Below are 24,906 nucleotides of genomic sequence, written 5' to 3' on the forward strand. Positions count from 1 at the left end.
CGAGTCTTGACTTTTCCCTTCAGCCTTCTCTCACGTTCCCTCCATCATCTGTTCAAATCCACTTCAAAACTCAACCATAATTTCCATTTTCAACTCCAAACCTCGGATCGTCTCTTCCATCAGAAGAGAAGTGGCACTTCATACAAATGAAGTTCTTTCATGTACATCCCACACTTTCTGTATCTGGAACAGGATTGTGGGTTGGATATAAACCGTCAAGGGAGACATGGCCTTTTTTAGTGCAAAATGGCCTCATTGAGTGAGATCTCTGTATTCTCCACCAGGAATAGATACAAGGCAATAGTGATTTGGCAGTGGTTTGGGTGAATGAAGATATCAATGTGTCTTATCTTGCGTGATCTACAGAATAAAATTTACAGTGGAAACTTCTTGGTATCTTCCTCAGATAAAGGTAAAATGGTGCAATACAAGGAAAATGGCAGACCAGAGGAAGAAAAATAAAAACCTGGCAACCTTGGACTTATAAGTACACTTATATTCAAGTGCTCAACATTTTTGTTAGCAAAGATGGGAAATCAAAGCAATATATCTGTGCTATAAAAGTGGGGGAATTTTTAAAAATGTAATCATCCATTTTAAAGTAAAAATCTGACATCTAGTGGAGTAATGGGACATGTACTTGAAAGGTAGCTCTGTTGCACTCCCAGTTTGCAAAGCCGATTTATTGTCTGTTACTGTACTACAGGAAATCATAACTCCAGTCTGGCCCCTTTCAGACTTTGATATCACATATGGACTAAGGAAATCTGTACTTGTATTACAGAGCCTTTTACCTTCAGTTCAGCAAATCTGATATAAAAAAGGATATACAACATGCAACTAATAGGTGATTTTCAACACCTTCCCTTCTATTAGGCTATCTAGTTTCTCTTCCAGATAGTAAGTTGTAGGACACCAGCAATAGAGAAGGATGGGTGAAAGAAGTGATGAATTTGAAAGAGGAAGAAAAGGAAAATTACTCCCTTGGAGATGCAGTTGGAAGTGGGCCGTAATAATAAAGCAGAATTTCATAGCTTAATTTTCAAGATTGGAACTTGGTTGCAAAAAGCATTATAATGTATTTATTGGGATTTATATTTTGAAAACTTTATTGAAAAGGTCCAGTCAACTCATTCACTCCATAACAATCATTTTTGAAAGTGGAATATTTTTAAAGGAAACAAAAAATGTGTGGCATAGTTTTGGTTAAATATTTCAATTCAGTGTAGATCCTGGTCATCTTGAAGGATAACATAAGACTGAATGGTTAAGTATGTATCAGTGTTTGTGTAACTCTAGCTGTTTGTTATGTTTCCAGTGCTGCAAACTCAGCTTTGACACACAAATTTTAACCTCACACAGGATGAAACCAATATAAAAATATACTGGTTACAGAAGGAATTTCTGGTTGCTTTGCAAGAAAGGAATATCTGTGCTGAAGAGCAGCCCTGTCCATGCTACTGTTAGAACATACAACTACTTGCGAACAACAATCCTGTTTGTTGCAGAGTTTCTCTGTCCAGTACGGACAGAGATTATGTCGTTAATAAACTCCACCATAGACTCACTCTGTTTTCCTTTACCCTAATAGTCTAACACTGTTTCTCAGTTTTAAACATTTCAAACTTGGATGCAAAACATGTTCCAATAGTATGAGGCCTGTAGCCATTTTTAAGAATTATTTCAAACATGATCACCAGCCATACTGGCCTTGTCTGCAGCTGTTCAGTGTAGACATTCTCCCACAGTTGGTCTAGCACTGATCTATTGGTAGTCTTGCATATTTCTCATTTTCCCCATTGGGACACAAGATCTTTCTGAATGACTGACTTTATTTTTACACAGGTAAATCCGTGTGTTTTTAATAGATTTTGTGCCACTATACTGTTGTTTATCAGAATCCTATATTGTTCCTTAAAGTGAAGAAACACTAATGCATTACATTTCTTGCTGATAGGATTCTGGTGGAGTGACAGGAAATAGCTTTTTTTCAAGAGAAAGTTACTCATAGTATCTCTAATTAATACCCTTGTGGTGTATGTTATTTAGAGGTAAATTCCCTCTGCCGTGCCTCTGAAGTCTAGTCCAGAATCCTCAACTCTTAAATTGTGTGTTTTAATTTATCATTTGGACTTTGAGTGAGCGCCTCCAGATAGCAAACCTAGCGGTGAAACAAATGTAACCCTTCTGCCAGACCGCATCGGCAGCAGCAAGGGCCGGGTTCTATATCTAGGGGTCCCTCTCAATGATACAACACTAAACTGGCTCGAGTCCCCACCCAGTCACCTGGGAAATTACACACTATTCCCTGGTCGCCCCCCAAAGGGCAATACTTCCCCTCTCGCAAGCACAGAGTCTGAGTGTAGAAAGAAACCATTTAATAGCAAAAGAGAGGTAACACAGCACTGGTTTGGGAAACAGTGCAGAGTTCATGAACTCAATGAACCAAACCCCTCCCAGAGTATAGGGCGTGTCCTTCGCCTCTCCTTTCCTTCTTCCCCCTGTACTGACCAGCGTGGTCGCAATGTCCACCTCTTGGGTGTGGCACCACCCCCTATGCCGCTCCTGTCTGACACAGGCTTGACCAGGCCCCCTCTGCTGCTGTCTCCTGATCGCTGAGTCCCTGACCGCTGGCAGTGACCACGCCTGTTTCCCACTGACTCCGACCACACCTGGCTCCCGCTCACTGCACCAAGCTGGCACCAACTGTGCCGGCCCCTCTGCCAACCACTGATCGGGCTGGCACCAACTGTGCCAGCCTCTCCGCTGACCGCACCAGCACCAACTGTGCCGGCCTCTCTGCCAACAGCTGACCACACCAGGCTGGCACCAACAGTCCCAGCCTCTCACCAGAGTTGCCTGGTGCTCACTCAGCTCTGTTAGTTGTCCGGCAAGGTTTCCCAGATTGTCTCCTGGTTCAGCTCTTAGTGATTTCAGCTCTTAGTGATGTCAGCTCATGGGTAAACCTTCTGCTGACATACAGGCAATGTCCCTGCTTTCAAGAAACAAAAGACTCCAAGATGAGTCATTAATTCTACCTTTTAACAATGGGGAGAGAGAATCACTCCATGCCTGGGGTCAGCCCTTGGCCAGGGCCGGTGCAATCCCAATAAGAGACTGCTCCACCTCTCCCCTGTTTCCAGGCTGAAACATCTGTCTGCCACCCTTGTGGAGCTCTGTTTAGTTTAGGGTGCAGATTCTATCATAACAGACTAAGCACAGTTTTGCTGACATCTGTTCAGACAATTGAAGGACAACATTTCATTACCCCAGTAGTTAACACAAAAGTGGTTTGTAGCCCAAAACCAGCCCTGCTAACCATTTCCAATTATGCTCAGCACCTAGGTAAGTTATCCTAAATACTTAATTGTACTCATGAAGATACAAAGCCCATGCAAATAAAGTGCCCCCCTTTCAGCTGCTGAGCAGAGAGAGTGCCACTGAGACACTCAGACCTGGCTTACACAAAGATTGAACTAATTCAAGCCCCGTCCTCTTCTCTCATATGCCACTATTGGGTAGTGATTTATTCATTTGTGAGCAGATGTCCAAAGCCAGGGTTCCACTTTCCTGTATCACAGAAGCTGTCAGCACACATTCAGCAATTATAGACTGTCTTTCTGGTGTCTTTGCTATCCAATTCCACAAACTACAGCTCAGTGCCCCTCCAAGTTGGACAACAAGAACAAATTGGCCTAAAAGGAGACAGAAGATTAATCTGCTGCATTAATATTTCTCTTGAGAGCGTGAAATGAGGATGAGGCTTGTTCATACTTTATCTGGACATCTGGTGCCTCTGTTACTCATTTAGCTGCACTCCAGATAGAGGAGTAAGAAAGGAATTCTAATGATGCTTCAAACTCATTATCTTCACACCTGACAATGTGGTGTTTTGTGGGCTGATGCCTGTTTGCATGCTCTTACTGGAAGGATGCTGCTTTGGAACAAATGTTGTACCACAAAACTCAGAAAAGGAAGTTCCAAGTTGTTCATACTAACATATTACTTTGTCTAAGCAAATTGGAACACTTTTTGGTATTTGAAAAAGGAAACAAGTAACCAAGTACAGAAATAGCAACTGTGACTGACAGAATTAAAACATAAGCAAAAGATCAGCACAGCCTGCTGCTGTGGAAAGAAAGATTATGCAGGCTTTTCAAAAAATAGGGAAGCTAGCAGAGTTGGTTGAAAATATTCTGACAGAACAGTTTTCTATCTGAAACTGCTGATGCAGCAAAATCAAAACATTTTGAGGGAATGTATTTATTTTGTTGAAGTTTTTGACGAAAGGTTACCAAAATGCTCTGTTTCAAAACAAGGTTGAAGTGCTTCATTTTCACTTTTATATTATATTAGCATGTAATATAATATAAGAATCTTAAAGTAGTCTTTTGATTATTCCAAAATTAATATTTTTTTTAATTTCCATTTTGGGGGAGGGAAGGAAGGGGCAATGGGGTGGAAGTGTCAACTTTTTGTTCCAATGTGGGACAACAGGACATTTCTGAATGTGGGAATTTCCTATAGAACTTAAATTCAAAGTTTCAACCAGCTCTAGAAATCAGTGCTCAGGAGAAATCCTGTTGTTTTTACAGTGTGCAGCCATAAACACATGGAGCTATGATCGCCTGAACTATAGTGGTGTCCTCTGGGTCTCCAGCACGCAGGGGCGGTAGTGCCCCGTGGGGAGGGAGGGATCTGTGGGCCCGTTTCCCACTCCCCCCCCCCCCCACTGTGGGGGTAATGGGTGCAGCTGGGATTAGGAGTGACGGGGCAGATGCCCCAGGGCCGCCCATCAGTTGGGGGAGGGGGTGGTGTGATGGGTTTTGCCCTGTAGCCCTGCTGTGGTGTTGGCTGCCTGGCCCCTGCGTGGCCAGGTTCCCCACGTCCTTAAACTTCCAAAGCTGGGCTGTTTGTGAGGATAATCATCCCCTGAATGTGCCTGGGGCAGCAGTCCCCTCCTCTGCCTGAGCAGACCTGTGTCTACTGGCGTCACAAGGAGCTTGCTCCTGCCTTTTTAACATCTGAAGGTGAGGGACAGATCATGATGAAATCTGCAACATCTTCAGACTAAGCAAAGCAGAGAGCAGCTGAGACCTTGCTTCCTCCCAGCTGAGCGTGCTTGTTTCAAGATTGAAAACCTGTTGCAGAGGCTCCCAGCCCTGCGATTGGCTCTGTCACACCTCTGCGTGAGCAAAGACAAGGCTAGTGAGGAGAGATGGGAAGAGGAGCAAGCAAGGTCATTGCATTGCTCTGAGTCCTGGCCCTGAGGGAAGGAGAGGGGGGAGGAGGAGCCGAGCAAGCAATGTTACTCCCAGCTGTTAACAAAAATCAGGGTGAGGCAAAAGCCCCCCCCCCCACCTAAATGGCACCCCTGGTTGTGCCCAGCTTGCTCCCCCATAGAGGGAACCCTGGGCTGCCAGCAGGTCTGAGCTGGAGTCCATGTGCTGGGATGTCAAACCCCGGTGGTCCCTGGCTGCCTGTGACAGTGGGGGGCAGCTCCTCTGAGAAGGGCCGGGTCGGCACGCCCCCTAGGCCAGCATCTGGAGGCATAGCCCCCTCCCCCATCGGTATGCCACTGCTCAGCTAAGCAGTATTTGACTCTCTCAGTACTTGACTAAAAGGAACCCTAGGTTCTGCAGGAATTGGTGATGGTGCTTTTAGTAGCCCAGTATGGCATCAGGGGGCACTGAGATGCTTTAAGTATTGCGCCCACATTGGAGACCCCTAACATGGTGTATATTCTGTTGGAGCCTCTTACACAGACTCTGTAAAAGGACCTTACCTGATCTGTGTCAAATTCTCTCAATGCCTGTTTCCCCTTCTTGGTTTTCCCAATAACTACACCCAGATTCTTGGTCGGTTTTATTAAAACTTCACAGTTCAAATGTCAACTTAAAATCAAAACAAGTCTTTCTTGGAATTCACAGTTTCTTCAGCCCCTGCTGGGATCAACAGCTCCTTCCCAAAATGCATGTCTTGCTGCATGGCATTTCCTCAAACCTCTTCATCTTACGGTGTCTGTTCCTGCGCCCCTCACTGCCAGGTTTTTCTATCTAGCTGCCTCAGTCCTCTCTGACTATGCACCCCTACAAAAGTCTTCCTGTAACACTCTCCTCTCTGCTAAGCTGAGCAGGCTCCCTTTTATCTGCTTGCAAGCTCATCATCTAGAAAGGCCAACTCCCGTAAAGGGAAGGGCCAGCCCACCTGTGACACCCTCATCTACCACAAACACTTGCTGTACCCATTTGCAGTAGAGTGTGATGGGGAACTGACTCCCCCCACCACAAGTGTTGAAATGCCTGAGAGGCTAATTAACACATGTTTGTATCCAGAGGTGGGCCAGGCCCAATTAATGATGAGTTCCAGCCGGGGGAAGAGCTGGGTGGTTTCTATAAAGGAGGAAACCCAGAGTAGAAGGGGGTTAGAGGGCGAGAAGAAAAGGACTCTCTCTAGTTTCTTTCTGGATAATAGAGAGCGCAAAGGAACTTCAGGAGGTAGTTTATATCCTGGTCCTGACTTAAGATGGTAGGAGGAGACTCCTGAAGTGGGCCTGAGAGAAGGCTATCTGACAGGCTGAAGGCCTTGGGGTAGAGGGGAGTTGAGGATCCAGACTAGGGGCAAGACTTCTGAGAGGTAACACCTGAGAATTAGGCTACAGCTACATTGACAGTGGCAAAGTCGCTGCCATCAGATCGATATATCTGGATTGACTGAGTGGTCGGTGCAGACCCACTCAGTCGATCCAGAAATCGACGTACTAAGACCACCTTTGCAAATGGCGCAGTGCTGCGTCGATGGGAATGCGGTTCCCGTTGGCACAGTGCAGTGAAGACGGCACGCAGAAGAGGAGCCCAGAAGTCAATGAGAGTTACGCAAGTTTTTTGCATAGCTTGCGTAACTCCCGTGGACTGCTGCTGAATCCCGGAGGTAAGTGTAGACAGGGTCCTAGTGTTCTGCAGAAGAATGGAGAGACAGGGAGGACTCAGGATGGACTAAAAGCCCAAGCCTGAGTAAAGGACAACAGTTGTTTTTGTTGTGTTTAATTTTGCTTTTGAGTTTGGTTAAATGACTCCAGAAAGAAGCCCTAGGGTCACTATTCTGAGAGGAGGGTAGAACAAAAGAGGAGCCCTGGAGGGGCAGAAGACATCCTATTGATGACCAATATCAAGTGGGACATGGTCTGTGTGGGACACTGTTACCCTGAAAGGGGAGAGACTTTAAAGTGACCTGGCTGGAGGGCTGAGTCACACAAAGAGAGACCACCACAGGGCTGGAGCAGCTGTTAGTAGGGGAAAAGATGAGGTAGGAAATGCTATGTCATGCCAAGCCATGAGGGGGTGTGCCTGAGGTGAGTCACTCACATGGAGTCTAAACTGGTCTAACTTGCATGCTGAGGAAATCAAAAGTGGGATTTAATTATTGGTAACAACTGACCCCGCTCTCACTGGCTCAGTATTGATACTGAAGGAAGAGAGCCACCTCGGAGAGATCACCATTGTGAACTTCTGTGTCTCATTTTAAGAAGCTGTATGCACTGCTCTGTAGCCAAGTGTTTCTCTGTATTCCCTGGGCACTAATGTTTTGCATTTTGCTTTCATGAGGGAGGCTGAAATGATAACAGGATATAGAACAGTATGAATCAATTCTCAAGTCAATGATTGATGAGAGACTGATGCCTGGTACTTGCGGGAAACTATCATGGCCCTCCTCAAATACTGTTACATAAGGCAAACAGTTTAATACAGAGGTCCTGCAATGATCCCAGTCCAGTAAGAGCAATGTGATCAACCTCATAACATCCTAGATTAGAAAATGAGGATTTCAGTTAGCCTTTGCTGGCCAAGGGCCTGGGAACTGTACAGAAGTACTCCCTGCTGACGCTGCTTGCAAAAACAGCTGCTTTATGCTATCCTGCATCTGGATGAAAATAATAAGAAATCCATGCTGGGAAATAGCTAGGCAGGAAAAAATTGTGTATATGGGTGTGAGAACTGTCTCATCTCCCAAACCAAACATGCCATAAATTGCTAGCTGTCTTAAAAATACAACAAAAGTCTTACATCCAAAGACCATATGTTATAGTGCGCTTAATCTTTATGGCTCCAGTTCTGCAAGTTTCTTAAGCATGTGCATAGTTACACAAATATATGAGTAATCCCAGTTTTAAGCAGTGAGACAACAAGTGCTTAAAGTTAAGCATGTGCCACAGTGCCTTTGTTGAATCAGAGCTTAAAATGGTGGCTATCTAGATACCTGACAGTGCCAGTCATTCTGATGGTCTGTCTTCTTTTTGTTGTGAGATATTCACAATCCTTAAATTAGACTAACAACTTTATTTACAAAACCCCCCTCAAATCCACTGAGTTAGGTAAGTTTGAAAAGGACAGTTTCAGTTTGTAAGATAAAGTTGTCATGCCTCCTTTAATAGAATATTCATATGTTCCCAATCCAGCACTTTATCTGTATCATTTAATTTTAGTAACACTACGTTATGGTTCCTGGTTATGGTGAAATATCTCTCACATCCACCTCAATCTTTCAGCAGTGCTGTCTACAACGCCATCTTAAGTAATACAATCATAAAAATGTTGTGTGTGTCTGTCTCTAGGTTTACTACTTACTTATTTCCTTTCCTTGGTTCGTACTGCATTTGCCAAATAGTATGCAACATGACCTAGTGTTAGGTGACCACTGTGACCCTATTACCCAGACAGAAGTCTTCCGGGTGCTCACAAACTCAGCAGGATCAGGTCATGTTAGCGGTTGCATGAGTGATGATGACCAAGATAAAAGTAGGTTGTTACACATGTATATTTGTTTTTTAAACACTAGTGGATAGAGAGAATATAGATATTATAACTCATCTTTCCCTATATGTGTGTGCACACATTTATTTATTTGGATTTCATTCTAAAAGAAACTCCACAGCAAACAGCACCCATCTAAAGCTCTAGGATGCCCTCAACTTATATTTAAAAACAATAATACTATTGGAGTCTGCAAAACATTAACATGTACATTTATGTTAGACGTGGGTCCAAGTAACGAAGTTCAAGTCTAGAGCTGTGTTGCCCAAAGTGCTGAGGTGTTGAGACCTGCATTTTGGTTTGAACCTATCTCTGGTACAATATATATGCATATTCATATGCATATAGTATGTGGAGGTGGAGACTTTTGTTGGCACTTGTTTGAAACAGTCTATGTTATTTGCCGGTAACATAGCTATGAGTGAGTTGTATAGGTTATCCCAAGTTCCAGTAAAACTTTAGTACTGCAGTATATCAATATATATCACCCTATTTTAGAGCTGTTACTTCCCCCAGTTTTTATTGTTTTTTTAATATCCTTCTGCCTTTGTGGTCAGATTGTATCAATTGCCAAGTACAGGCTGTAGAGGAAAAGAAATAGTAGAATAAAATTTTAAATGATCTAAAAAACTTTCTATATAGCAGTCATAAAGTCTGATATCTTGCCAAACATCAGGGCTAGAAACAAACATTGTATAAAGAATCCCACCTCTCCAGTGAGAAACAGCTGAGGTTTCTAGCCTTGGCAGTTCATGGGCATTGAAATTTAAATCTGCTTAATTCTGGACTGAACAGTGTCAGCCATGGACCTTGGAACAGTATAATTCTAAATCTGTTTTTGTACGTTCTGTTTGATGAGGGGCCATGGGGAAGGCATGTTCTTTTCATGGCTCTTGCTCACTGTTGGAAAGCTGGTCAAAATTTTGAAATGTTACAAGATGACCCAGTTGAGATGTATTAATAAGCAAAGTGCAGGAGAAGAGGTCAAAGTTGCATAAGTAAATGTTGTTTCACACACTAGTAGTTTCAGGGATTCACATAGCTGCAAATATAAAGCAACATATTCCATGTGTACAATGTACATAGCACAAAAGAGGCTATTTGCATGCTTGTCTTAAATTATTTTCACAGTCTCAGCTGATCTGTGCTTGGGAGTAAGGCTACTTGTCTTCTCTAGGAAAAATAATCAACATTCTGGTGATTTTCAGAACAGTAAATACCATGCAATATAATGCACAGTGAATATCTAAAGTTCTGTTATGTGTACAGTGGTTGCTATTAAAATCCTGGTTTTTTCCAGGCAATTAAAAGTACAGCGTGAATGCCACAGTAGCATTACCTACTTGCAAAGGCAAAGCAAAGATTTTAATGATGACCATGGCATGCTAATATAACATATACACTACTCATTCCAAATGACTTGGTGTATTCAATAAAACAAATAGGCAATAATAGAAAACATTAGATCATATTCTTTGTAATATTTATGCTGAAAGACAGGATAAGCATATTTATAAAACAAAGAGAGGCTAGAAAGAAAATCATGTTACAGACCTTGATAAGGGTGAACTAATCAAATGTTGATAAATATTGATTGTATGTGCGTAGGCATGTGCATGTGCCGGTTGTGTTAAAAAGCCTAGGTAAGGATTTTCATAACCATACCCATCAACATGAATTCAGTCTTCTCTAAGCATTATAAGGAAAACAAAATGTGTTAATTGGAGGATTCTAGTCAATTTTAATTAGAGCCATTTCCCTACTGACCTAGTTAATAACTTAGTAATATTTAATAAGTACTACTCACTCAAATACTTTCCCCCTTATTTGTGGCTTCTAGCCACTAGCAATCTCATCATTTACCTATAGGGTTTCAGTCCTTCAGAGCTTAATTATAAATGCCGGCTTTTCTTGTGGTATTGTTCTAAAGAGTAATAAAAAGATGTATATCTTCCACTATCCAAATTGGGAATTAAAACCAATCTCTTAAAGAACTGTGTTGACAGCTACAGAAAAAGACACTAATTGTTAAATTACATTTTTTTTAAATCTTCATTCACTTTTCAAAAAAATTTTCTAAAGAAAAAGTACAGCCATTTTCTTCCTACATACAGACATTTGCAAACTCCTCCTTATAAATGACTAAAAGAACCCATAGTGGTGTGGCCATGGTATATAAAACTAAACAAAACAAATAAGACTCTACTAAAAAAACCCATGTTCACGTATAACTTTTATTAACCAAAAATCAGTGTTCAAGGTTCCTATGTCAACATTAAGTCTTGCATGTATGTTAGAAAAGGACATTAATCCCATGATCACACAACATACACAAAGTAATGCTGAATGATATATCTGTAAATCTGAAGTAATAACTGTGATTCTCTGTACCTCAACATACACCCTGGACCCCCATATTCACCACTGTGATCTGATTATATGTTTTGTAAAAAGTATGCCTTTTGAGGGATCATTCAACAGATCAAGATTGTTAAAACATTAATATCCTGTTGAATTATATGTAATATCATTGTATGTGAAGTTATGAAGTATTACTGTGTGTGTGTTACTGAAATATGTTGTAAGGTTGGGAGATGCCCACAACCAGCCTTTCTGTGGCTCTAGTAAGACAGATTTACATCAGGACCAGCCAGACATGTGTTGATGAGTTATTAAGGGGAAACCACTCTCCCAATGTCCATCCCAGAGACTCCTCAGTGAGAGTTACCTAAACCCCATCTCACAGCAAGGATCTTTCTAGCAGCCTGAAGAAGACATGAAAGAGAGACAGTGACATCATCACTTGCCATCTGTCCTCCCTTATCTCAACACCTGGAAGATAGTCTCTTTGAACTGGGGAGATTGGTCCCAGGCTGAAAGGGAGTACAGCCTGTGAGCTGCCTGTAACGTATATTAGGGTGAAAAACTGCTTGATTCAAATGTTACTTAGTCTGTAGAATTTAGACTGCGAATCTGTTTTTATTTCTTGTGTAACCAATTTTGAGATCTCTATGCCTACTACTTATAATCATTTAAAATCTATCTTTCTGTAGTTAAAAAATCTGTGTTATATTTTACCTAAAACAGTGTGTTTTTGGTTGAAGTGCTTGGGGAATCTCAACTCAAGTTACCAAAGGCTATTGCATCTCCACTACCCTTTGTTGGAGTGGCGAACTAATTAATGAGCTTGCACGGGTCAAGGGAGTCTTGAGCAGTATAAGACAATATATTTCTGGGGTGCAAGTCTGGGAGCTGGGATGGTTTGCTGGTGCGTCTCTCAGTATAATTCTTGAGTGGCTTAGAGAGCCTTCATGCCATTTAGCTGGTTGTGGGTCTCCACATGCTGATGGTGGAGTGATCACAGCACCTGGAGGGGTTGGTTGCTTGTCACTGGTATAGCTTTGTGAGAGACAGCCCAGGCTGGAGAGGTAAGGGGGCACAACGGTCCCCCAGTTCCAGGTTGTACCCCAGGAATCCCATCACAATAACAAGGTGTAATTTATTTTCCTTATATTTTCCTGTATGATGTTATTTGCCAAATAGTGTGTCATGACCCTGTTATAACTGCAGTACACACACACAGAATACTGTGGTTGTTTTGTTAACCTCCTCATTTATAATAGGCCAAATTCTGTCAGGTTTACCCACAATAATAGCACATCCCAGAGGGACTGTGAGCAAGAAGGTACCACTTCCTTGAGTACAGGGGGTGTTTGGCTCTGATTACTTCTCAATTTTAATATTGTGTAAATATAATTGCTTAAAATTTGATATAGATTTTCCTTTTGTTAATTTACAATCTGATTTTGGCCTCAAAGATGTTTAACTTTTTATTGTGGAAAGCTATTTATGGTTGCTTGCAAATCTCAATCAAATTTTGATTCAGTCACCTAGTTTGTCTGTGCCGTCTGTGTGGTTCCCTCCCCACCATTTTGAATCATTGGATTGGTTTGTATTATGCTAAAGATTACAAGAAAACTCCAGAAGTCCTCCATGATCTGTTTGCTGAGGTTCTCTATTCCTGATGATTCTGAATTTATTTGAGGATGGTCAAATTCTTCACAATATACAATATCTAGCATTACATTGTATTGTTCAAAAGTTACTTAATTGGGGAGGGAAAAGAATGAAATCATGATGTCATTAATAATGCATGATAAAGTTCTTTAAGTAAAATACTGAAAGTTTGCCGTAGAGGACTTTCTGCCAATAAAATCCATCTGCCAGCATCAAGGCTCCGTATAATTCAAATGATCTGGATAATGTACTTTCAAATTTGGGGATACTCTCTTACTCAAACTTTGCTATTTGCCTCTCTTTCTTATTACCTGCTTAAACACTCAGGATTGTCTGCATCAATAAGTTACAGGTAGTCTGTTTAGTACCTAGATCAAAATTCCTGTCATGAATGAGAAAGAGGTGGGTTTTTTTAATTTCAGTAGTGTCTCCTCACAAGATGCCAGTGCATTTGCATACTTTTTATTTGATTTCCCCACTTTACACACATAGGGGGATCCTGAGAGCCTAATATGCACATGAATTGTGGCAACAGATAAACACACTTCCCCTTTTTACTTGTAGAGGGAGCTGGGAAGTTTCTATACTTAGCAAGTCCCCTACTCCTACAGCTAACATCAGCTTTTCCCTCAGATAATGTAGAGCAGGTAAAGCTAGTTGTTGGCTAAAGATTTTCTTAATCTACCATTTGCATTTCTTTATTTAGCTCTTTGTTTCTGTATTTGCATATTATGACGTTTGATGACATATGTGTATTTACTGTAGATTGCACAGTGATTACTTCCATTATGGTGATCAGACCCTGTTTTTGTATAAGGGGCTTTTAAGTAAGCCATGTTGGAATGTTAAGATTTTACTTTAGCAGTAGGACAGTGCTAACATAAGTCTGTTTTTTATAGCCCTGGGTCCTGTACTTTTCAAACTATCCTTGTTACTCCTGGGGGGAAAAGGACATGGATTATGACCTATTGCATATATTGATGGGTCTTGAGCAAACTTCCAAAGGGACATGAGTTTTTTAAATGTCAAGAAAAAATAACTGATAGAAACCCTTGAAAAACTAGAAAGAAAAGCTTAAGAAAGTGTTCCCTCAGTGTAACTCCCATAGAAAGTAATAGACACTTCTCTCAAATGTCTTTAGTGGAAGTTTTGTGGCTATTGAATTTAACATGCAAATCCAGACACTGCAGGTTATGTTACCTATACAAAATTCATGCTTCCTACATGTAGAAGCCACAGCAATGGGAATTTTGCTCAGCTCTTGCAAGAGGCCTAAAGTGAATGAAATGTTTCAAATCCTTATTCTTCTAAGTACTGGTTTTGTGAACACACACGGAATTCTTTCCTACATGCCTCTTTCCAAACTTTGCTAACATGTGATGTGGTTTATTAGCAATGCAATCAGATCTTGAAGCCAGATTCCTCAATATTAAATTCTGAGCATATGAACAGGACAGACCTTTGGAAAATTCACTAATCACTAATGGAACATCTTGGCTGTTGCTTTTGTATGTGGTTACAGTTATAATGTGGGCAAATTCCTTAGGTTTTTACATATGGAAAGATTGATCGATATTTTAATGAGCTCCTCGCAGCCATTCTAGGGATGACTGAAAGTTTGTGATGTTCTGCGCAATCTGTTGACGACTGACTGACTACAAAAGTCATATTTTTCCCCACAAAGATTTTAAATTAAAGACAATGGTAGATGGTGTCATTTAAGAGAACAAAAAGATGTCTTCATTTTACTAGGGGAAAATCCCTATTGCTTAGTAACTTGGGTGGGTGTGTGTGTGCGCGCGCACGTGTGTGCGTGCGTGCATAAAATTTGCATTGCAGACTTTGTGGATTTTTCATTTCAGCCATGCTAAACTTTTTAAGATAAACAGAAAGGCCTAGTCAACATGAATGAAGTATGCTAGGTCACTGTGGACCACACTCAAATCTTAGGCTATGGATTGGTCCCAAGGGGGAAATTTACTGGCTTTATTATGCTGATATAATTATACTACTACAGCTATACTGGTCTAATTCCCCCTGTGGACACTCTTAGTCAGAATAACAGTGGCCTTTTTTTGGCTAAGCTTATATTGCTTTGTAGTTTGTAACTTTGTACTAGCTTCAAAATCTGCCCAGAAACTCTGTGGCTGCTCCCCCTAATAAATATTTTATCTCTGACCACAAGTCCTTTCTGGGGAGTCCTTTTTCCATATATGTTGCCTTAATTCCTTTTAAGAAGTCTTCAACTCTTGTTTTAGGTCTTAGCCAAAAGGAATTAAAATATCTTTGAGTTCTGCAAGCATCTCCATTATTTGTTCCATTGTGTTCCAACACAAATACCAGCTTAAAATGTATCTTCTTGGAAACTCTATCCTAGTGTTTACACCAGTATTGCCCTGTGATGTGGTATATACACTCTAATTAGGTTGAGGCTCAGTTAGGCAACTGAGTTGCATTTGGAGGGATTGGCATAATTCTGTGATTAAACACAGCTGACAAAGGTTTGAACATTCTTACAAGAAAGAGCACAGGGCAATGGGAAGGAAGGCAGGGAGCGGACACAGGACAGTCTGGAAGTTTTCTTTCTTGGGCTAAAGGCAGAGTGAAGCCTGGGCCTAAGGAATGTTTGGGACTGAGGTTTGAGGGGAAGCTGTAGCAGAGGCTACAGGAAGCTCCTGCAGGGACTACAGGAAGCAGGTGAGGCTCCCATGGGTGTGCCTGAGGTAGGGTCTGTAAGAAGCAGGGAAAGGCCAAACTCAGTATCTAGGGGAGATCCTGGAAGAGGAAAGCAGGGGTAGAACTCACAGGTGGAGGACCTGGGGCGTGGAACAGTGCAGAGAACTTGCTCGCAGATCCCTTGACATGAGGTTGCAATTGTCAGGGAGGAGTCCCAGGAAGGCAGCAACAAGGAGTATAGTGGAGCAGACCATAGCTGTTCGTTATAGGGTCCCTTGACTGGAATTTAGTTTAGGTGGGGAGGGTCTGGGTTCTCCTCCTGGCCACTGGGGAAGGTGTTGTGAATTGCCTGAGAAAAGGGACGTGAAGAGCATGGGGCCTAGAGTTGGGGCCAAAGACCTCCTGTAAAGATATTGGAACTATTATTTGTTGGACTCTTTGATAATCAGGAAGGGGTGGGAGTCGGCCCTTCAGCCATGTCACCTTCTAGTCCCAAGTCATGAGAAGAAGCAGACCACCATGGGATCGAGTGAATCAGCTGGTGGAACTAGAGAGGAAAGAGCAGCTATATCCCATGCCCAGTCATGACAGGACATGCCTGTGGTGAGTTGATCATTTTACATGTCCATTGGCCTGAGAGCCAACATTTGGGACCTTGCAGGATTGTTTCTGTTAGAAAAAATTGATGCTAGAGTCAGATATTTCTTTGGTGCAATCCTGTTATTTACAAAGAATGTAAAAAATCCTGTTTCCCTGAACACAGTAGGTATCAAACAGCACCAGCAGTTTTCTTGCTCACAATTTCCAAGTCTGCTTCTCCAGTTAGTTCTGTGCTCAAAAGGCAATGTCTCTGCTCCCTCTCAGGGCCTTGCTCATGACCGCTTCTCTCCTTGTCTGCCAATTTTCTCCTCACACACATCACACAGCTTGCCAAAGAAACCTCTAACCCTGCATTTGCTGCTAGTTCTAAGGAAACGCCTCAGACCACATGGCTTAGCCCTGCTCAGGACACTAATGCCTTGATAGCTGGAAACAACAGTAGGCTATCACTGCATAAAAAGACATTTGATTGTTCCTTCCATTTAGTGTGAAAGAAGGGTGTTTAGCACACCTATTAGCTTCCGATAGGTCTGTAATTATCTATAGATCAACTATCATCTTGATGGCAGCCATTAAATCCTTCCATTATAATAATACTTTCATAGTGTGACCCTGAAATCTGTCATATCTCCTGAGCCATGCTCCAGGGTACTATGTTTATTCTCTGTGAGCTGAAGTAATTTAGTTCTGCTGGAGGAAGTGGTTAATTAAATTCATCTTCCTCTCCCTGATATATATATATAAAATATGAATAGAGTGCTGAAGTTAGGAGTGGAAGATACCCATTTTATTTGCAGCCATTTTATTTGTTCTCTTTTTAATTGAGTCTAGTTCAACACAGCTTTAAGGCAATAAGCTATAGTCCTGAATGAAGTCTTCGCATAGCTCCTGTGACTACCCAGTGCTGGATGGTACTTAGTTCACTTCATATTATGGGGTAGCCATTTCATAGTGCTTTTACACACCCCATGATGTTGGGATGAGGGTTAGGCAGAAACTCTCTGCCATGCAGCATGGGCTTGTTGAGAGCCAGCTCAGTCTTCCAGAAAACAGTCCTGCATATTACACTGTGGTGGTCTCTACAGACCCACCTGCAAGACAGTTACACTAATGATGGCTGCATTATTTCTGGGAGCTCTGCTAAGAATTTGATGAGCCTAGGGATTCTTGGCTTCGGGTATACCACTGGACTTCTCTCAATTTGTTCTGATGCTAATTGACCACAATATTTTTCTGGCTGACTAAACTAGTATCTTGTCAGTTAGGTCTGTATTCGTTTAACTTGTATGCTCACATTGCTATCCTTACAAGCCGTGTTAATTAGATCCTTTGACTCCCCCCCCTTCTGGTTCTCAAAATGTGCCATCTAGTGGAAATCCATAAGGTTAAGGCACTTTCTGCTTTGCTGTTTGTTTCTACAGCATTTTTTGTGTGGGCCAGAGAGCCACAAAACTAAGCGTGCTCAAGCCCTGTCACCACCTCTCTGTGCACACACCTGTTTACTACTGATTCATTTTTAGCTTCTGTCTCAGCTCTACTGCTGCAGGAACTGGTATATACATCCTTTGGCACAGCCTTTGGAAGATATACACGGTCAACAAAATGGTAGAACTGATTACCACTAAGTGCTGTGGAATATACGAAGTAAACAAACTGAAAGAGATTTCCTTTAGTTATGGTCATTTTGGGAGTTACAACGTTTTAAAATAAAAATGTAATTTTAATGTTGATTGTATCACTTAAATTTAGTTCTGTTCTCACTCATCTGCTTATAAAAACCCAAACTGTTCCTGCAGTTTAATAAGTTCCTAATGCAAACATGCCATTATTATCTAGAATTTGAAGGAAATATTTCACAAGGTAATTGTGAATTAAGATAATCCTGTCGAAGTAAATTGGGATCTGGATTCCTGAACATTTGCTTTATCCACTCATCTAGCAGGTGGGTGGCATGGCCATTTCATAAATGTCATCATCCAAATGTAAATATTTGGCAAATTCTTCCATGTCACTCCAGTTTTTCCTTCATTAGTCAAAAAGCATGAAATGTAACTTCCTTAAATGCTTCTGAAAAAGTCACTGTTGGCCAGACAGTCTAGTACATTCCGGATGTTTTTTCTCTCTTGTGATGCAAAGGAATCATAAACCTGGCTTAAGTGCCAATTTTAGTTGAATTTGTGTTGCCGGAACAGCACAAAGCAACCAGAATGTACCAGGGAATCTGGTCCACTATTCTTATAGGAAAGAAGGTGATAGGCAGCTTCTTTTCTGCCCTTCTCAAACTGCTCTGTGATTGGGTGAGAATGTAGAGGAATATTATATTCTGACCTTCCAAAGAACTTGCCCCATAGGACTGAAAACTTCCCCATCAGTTCCTCAAATGCCTATCAGGCTATGTAACTCATTGTGTGACATGACCTTCTTTTCCATCATTTGTGATATTTAAGATACTAGAATATTGCATAGACCAGCGGTTCCCAACCTTTTCGAGTGTGCGGACTCCTTTCAACCTCCAAATATTTCGCGGACTACCACATGCTACTAGTTGTAAAATAAATTACAGTAATAGGTTTTTAGAAACTCTTTGAAATTACTTTTTATTTGAAATTGTACATTTCCCTGGTGAGTATATTATTTTTCTTTTCCGCAGACCCCCTGTAATAGCCTCGCAGACTACCAGGGTTCCACAGACCCCAGGTTGGGAACCGCTGGCATAGACAATTTTTCATTTCCCATTTACTTTGTTTATCTTTAATTCTTAAAAGACTTCCAGTATCGGTTTCCTGTATTACTCTGCCTCTTCAAGCACAAAGAAAGAACAGACAATTAGAAATATATAGCCTTGTGTTGGAAGAAGCTTAGATTAATTTGGATGGCTGAAATTATGATATTATAGGGATTCATGGAGATTTCTGAAATGGGTAGCAACTGGGGCGTGACAATAGGAGAGTGATTAAAGTTTCTGGATGAGGTTTTCAAAAGTGACTAGTGATTTTTGGACAAAGTTTTTGAGTGCCCAAACTGAGATCTTAATGTAGCCTGATTTTCAGAAAGGGATGAGCATCCAAGTGCCAGAAACAGAGGTGTCCCAAATAAAAAGTCACTCTTGAAACCTTTGGCATCTTCCTTTAACAGGTTGTGAGATGGTGCATTCATATGACTAATGTATCGTATTGTTAACCAGGCAAGAATGTCTGTGTAAAGCAATAAGCAGGAGTTGGTTAAAAATTGGAAATACTGAGAATGTGTGGGGCTTTTCCATTGTGGAGTTCAATTCTCATAAAATTAAGGTTGAAAACTGTGACACCATGATTTTTAAAATTCCCACCACTCCTCACAGTTCCTTGCACATGCACTGAATTTGACACATCCCTAAAACTAGAAGGACTTTTAAAATATTTTAATTTTCAACATGATCTAAAAAAGTATCTGTAAACTTTAAAGAACAAAGGATTCAGCATCAAAGGATAGATAGTTCTTTAATCTATATTTAATGTAATTATGAATGATTTGACGGTTAGAATTTGCTTGGATTATTTTGTGTCAGAGATTTCAAGGACTGGAATGTAGACAAGCACATCCCATAATTCACAGTCACTGCATAAGAACAAACAAAATTAATGTTTAACCATTTCTGGTAGCAATATTTAGAATAATAGCAGAAGTTTGTTGCTGTCACAGTAAAAATTAAGGTCCCAGTTTTTCAATGGATATTTTAGCATTCTTTCAGGAGTTGTTGTGATGGATTGCATTGCAAGATCAGGGCATTAGATAATGCACTAAATAGCTACTTGGGATATTTGAAAATATCCAGCAGGAAAATAAATCAAAATAACTTGATATAATTTCAATCTCTAATCAAATCTTCATGGGTTTTTGGCACTAATAATGCTTGACTTTGTATGTTAACCTACTATTTTATTGACAGTCTTAAGAATTGTTATATTTCTGCCATCGTTTTATTATTGTATTTTTGAATGGCACAGTTAAATGGTGTGTGACTTCCTAGTATTGTAGACTTCAGCAAGTAACTTATCTTCTATTTATGCCTTTTGGAAAAGTATAAAGATAAATATGCAGTTTGCTCTTACTCTTGTACATATTCTTTGTTGAAGAAATATGAATGTATTGGCCTTTCACCCTCTTATTTAATTGAAGATGATTGATGGTAGCAAATGCATTCAGCTTATAAAATGTTTTCCTTTTAACTGGGGCCTAAAACCACTTTAAACATCATTCTCCGTGCTTCAGTTACAATATAGTACAACAACTATTTACTGATTATGTTCCCCAGTTATCTTTCTCTTTCTGAACTGATCATGAGAACACGTTACTGCTTTCAGAATTGGGTTCATATTTGGCTGGAAACAGTAAAAATGTCTCACTTAATGAGAAAACTTGTAAAATAGATAAACAAAGATGCCAATCCTCAATGGAATATAGGTCTAGATTTAAACATTAAGCCCTTTTACATCCTCGTCTGGTGTAAATCTGCGTAGATTTTCTGAGGATCAGGATCATAATTTCCTTTACCTCCAACACTTGCCAGAGATAGTCCAGAGATCTGCCTTCCCTATGTTACAGTTGTCCTTAGTAACTCTATTGAACATGAAGAATGCAGCACTCTGCTCTGTTAGGTATCTCTCATGTTGGCCATTTTTACACACTGACACTGGAGCCTGAAAGATTTAATAAATCATTCAGTTAATGGCTAACAATTGTGCAGGATTATTGTCATGACTTATTTTCACTTGTGTTGTCTATTTTTAACCTTTCCCTTTGTCTTTACTCTCTTTAACTTTGTACATTTGTTGCCAATGTAAAGTTGAGTTAAAATTTGAAACAAGTTGCCCTCAGACTGGAGCCATCAATGGGATAAGCCACCAGCAGCAGAGGCTGGCCTGGGGCGGGTGGGGGGCAGGGATGGGAGGGAGGGGAGAGAAGGAGATGACTGGGCAGAAAGCCCAAGGAAAGAAGAGCACTGGGTGTCTGGGCAGCATTTCCGAGAAGCGTGTGTAAGTTGGAGGAAGCAGGGAGAGGACCAAGCAACGGGGAAGCATGTGCAGGGGCTGTGGTCTAGGTGGCAATGAACTGTGTATGGAAGCTGAGAGAGAGTAACAGAACTGATGTAAAGTGGCAGTGAAATGAACAAAATGAGACGGTCTAATTAACTTCTAATGGAATTTCCTCCATCACATTACGCAGCTAAAGATAGATAAATGCTTCTTTTAATGATATTTTCCCATGCAAACAATTGCTGCAGTTGCCACAGGGAAACTGTGTAATTGCAAAAGGGAGAGCAGATGAGTCCATAAGACCATCTCTATTAAGATATGATCCATGTTATAGGAAAAGCCTGAATACCCTTGAAATGTAGTAATGAAGTTTTTTGTGGTTGTCTTATGCACTAGTAGATAATACTGGCTGCAAAATGTGGTTTGCAACATTTTAAGTACTTGACAAGGTAGTCTGAGAAAACAGCTCACTAGTAAAAACTGGAAGTAGCTGTGGGTTATTGTGGAGTGTTAATAACCACATTATCTTTATTCCTTCTTTGCTGGCTTGTGCTGCAGCCTTCTTTCAGTGGTAACATTTGGCAGTATTCTTCAATGTATTTGATACCTGGGGAAGCACTGGAAGAGTGTTTTTTTCCTAATGTAGCAAGGGTATTCGGTCATAACTGAGTGGTTAGCTTGCCTCTTGCTCTTTTGTTAAGATAGCATCCTCTGTATAATTGTTTCCTCAAGCTCAGATCAGGCATTCAAGATCTAGATTCTATTTCCTATACTGAACAATCAGGACCAAATTTTCAGATCTGGCTGAAGTATGCTTGACACACAAGTTGAGTGTGGGTATGTTCCTCCAACTCCATAACCCTTCCCCTGCCATAACTTATAGCAGCCTCAGGGCCACAGTAATTTACATCCAGCTGTCCATGGCTCCAAAGTGCTATTCCAGCAGTTGGGGATCACTCACTTTACCGGGAACTGAGGGGAGGGGGTGGGACATAGAGCTAGAATGGTTCTATGGCTATGGAATCTTGGGATTCCACTTATGCAAAGGAAATCAGCAGAGAGCTGAATTCACCAGCTTTCCAGATACTCTATGCTGCCAGAGAAGCACAAAGGAGCCATAATGGGGCCAAGGATCTATCCTTTAAAGTTTACTTTTCAAAAAGCAAATGCGGATTGTATAATTAAAGCGAAAGTACTCAATGTCCCAGAAAACTCAAGTTCTAAATACCCAATCGAAAACAGCCTTGAAAGAGAAACAAATGTGAAAAATGTCCAGAATCAACATAACCCTTTGTCACTTTTATATTTTGTAGCCTCTCTCTAGTAAATATCTAATTTTTTGTGACAAGAGTAGCATCTTAAATCAACCTATTTTAGAATTCAGTTGTTAAACTCAATCCTCAATTCTGAGATCTCTACATCATCTTCAACCTCTCAGTTGAAAATCAACATTAAATTAGAAAGCAGCACCAAAGAGGCGAAGAGTTCTAAGAGAATTGAAAAGCAAAGCAGCAAACACTCAGCCATTAGATAGCAATGAGAGAGAAAATATAATGCACCCTGTTCAGTTCAGCTGTGGCTAAATGCTGATCTACACATTAGCCCCAGATTAGTATCATTTGGATGTGACCTGCATGTGGAATAATAATAGCAAATATGCCAGTGGTAATAATGGAAAAGAACTGGCTCTGTGGATGTGGGGAAAGCAGTAGATGTGATATACCTTGACTTTAGCAAAGCTTTTGATACGGTCTCCCACAGTATTCTTATCAGCAAGTTAAAGTAGTAAGGGTTGGATGAATGGACTATAAGAGGGATAAAAAGCTGGCTAGATCATCAGGCTCAATAAGCAGTGATCAATGACTCGATGCCTAATTGGCAGCTAGTAACAAGCAAAGTGCCCCAGGGGTCAGTGCTGGGGCCAGTTTTGTTCAACATCTTCATTAATGATCTGGATGATGGGGTAGATTGCACCCTCAGCAAGTCTGCAGATGACACTAAACTAGGGGGAGTGAAAGATACGCTGGAGGGTAGGGATAGAATACAGAGTGACCTAGACAAATTAGAGGATTGGGCCAAAAGAAATCTGATGGGGTTCAACAAGGACAAGTACAGAATCCTACACTTGGGATGGAAGAATTCCATGCACAGCTACAGACTGGGGACCAACTGGTAGGGGGACCGGGCTGCATTAGTAGGAGCATTGCCAGCAGATCGAGGGAAGTGATTATTCCCATCTATTCGGCACTGATGAGGCCTCATTTGGAGTATTGTGTCCAGTTTTGGGCCTCCCATTACAAAATGGATCTGGACAAATTGGAGATTCCAGAAGAGGGTAACAAAAATGAATAGGGAGTTGGAGCACATGACTTATGAGGAGAGGCTGAGGGAACTAGGCTTGTTTAGTCTGCAAAAGAGAAGAATGAGGGGGGATTTGATAGAAGCCTTTAGCTACCTGAAAGGGGGTTCCAGGGAGGATAGAGCTAGGCTGTTCTCAGTGTTAGTAGATGACAGAACAAGGAGCAATGATCTCAAGGTGCAGTGGGGGAGACCTAGGTTGGATATCAGGAAAAAGTTTTTCCCTAGGAGGATGGTAAAGCACTGGAATGCATTACCTAGGCAGATGGTGGAATCTCCATCTTTATAGGTTTTTAAGGTGTGGCTTGACAAAGCCCTGGCTGGAATGATTTAGTTGGTTTGGTCCTGTTTTGAGCAGGGGGTTGGACTAGATGACCTCCTGAGGTCCCTTCCAACCCTAGTCTTCTATGATTCTATGAAACTGCATGGCATTCTTTCATTCTAATTAGCCATGTGTTGATGCATTGCAATATCACAGAAGTATAAGGACTTATTTATTTCTAAATTCCTTTAAAATTCATTTAATATTGTTTTCTATAAAAGAGCAATCTGAAACAGTGTGTATTTATAGAATAGAAATTAGTTTTACTATAAAAATGATTGCCTTATTACAACTTAAAACCAAGATAGGTGAAAAATATTCAAGGAAGCAAACATATCTGCTGAATCTGAATGTTATTTACACTACTAAATTCCCAGTCTGAAATCAGAAAAAATCGATTTAATGTGGTATGGCCACTTTATAGAATGTTACGTGATTATACTGCAGTTTTAGCCAGACTTGCAGCATTCTAAACTTCAAACAGCCCTGAATATTGCCAACTTCATTCAGCTAATTTTCAATTAAAATGCGATATTTGACATATTACCTGAAACACACACATGCTTTGTTTGTTTTGTTACTGAGTAGTTTATGAGCTATATAATAATTTCCTGTAGCACTTCCCAAACTTTTGAAGCTAAGCTCCTCTTCAGAAAAATTAAACCAATCACACTTCCTCTGAAACCCAGCCACATTTGTTAAAGGCCTTCACATCTTAATGAATACATCTTTCCGTCCTTTGATGTAGATTTCTGTAGTATGTTATTACTGCTCCATTCTTACATGTGAAATAGTTAACATTGACAGTTTGGCATCTCAGTCGGCACCCATTGAAATAAATGGAGCATTTCTGACATAAGAGCCATTGTTTTAGGCCTTTGCAAATTCAGGGAGACATCGTGGCATTGGTTACACACTGGTTAATTTTTTAAATGAAATCGGACTCTCTGGAGAACTAGGAAGTCTCACTATGCCCCTTTGTCTAGTCCATTATGGCCCCCTTCCCTCCGAGGAGGTACGCCATACACCTTGGAAAATGTTGCGTCACTGTAAATTAGTAAGTCACCTTTTGCAATAACTAAGGGCTGGTTCACACTTACCACGCGAT

General features: G+C 40.9%; 1 protein-coding gene and 1 long non-coding RNA gene across 7 annotated transcripts in view; one reads left to right on the plus strand and one right to left on the minus strand.

Moving 5' to 3' along the window:
- Nucleotides 1–24,906, minus strand: part of BLNK (B cell linker) — a 135,387-nt gene that overhangs the window by 99,986 nt on the left and 10,495 nt on the right. The gene's annotated exons all lie outside the window — the stretch shown is intronic.
- The window catches only part of LOC137156171 (uncharacterized), a 29,997-nt gene continuing 20,552 nt past the window's right edge, over nt 15,462–24,906 (plus strand). Inside the window, exon 1 of the long non-coding RNA XR_010920681.1 lies at nt 15,462–15,524. This is a non-coding gene — a long non-coding RNA (uncharacterized lncRNA). The remainder of the gene's footprint in view (nt 15,525–24,906) is intronic.

Source organism: Emydura macquarii, unplaced genomic scaffold (genome assembly GCF_026122565.2).
Source record: "Emydura macquarii macquarii isolate MOO-44397 ecotype Brisbane River unplaced genomic scaffold, CSIRO-AGI_Emac_v2 contig_1390, whole genome shotgun sequence".
In the NCBI taxonomy this organism is placed as follows: domain Eukaryota; kingdom Metazoa; phylum Chordata; order Testudines; family Chelidae; genus Emydura; species Emydura macquarii.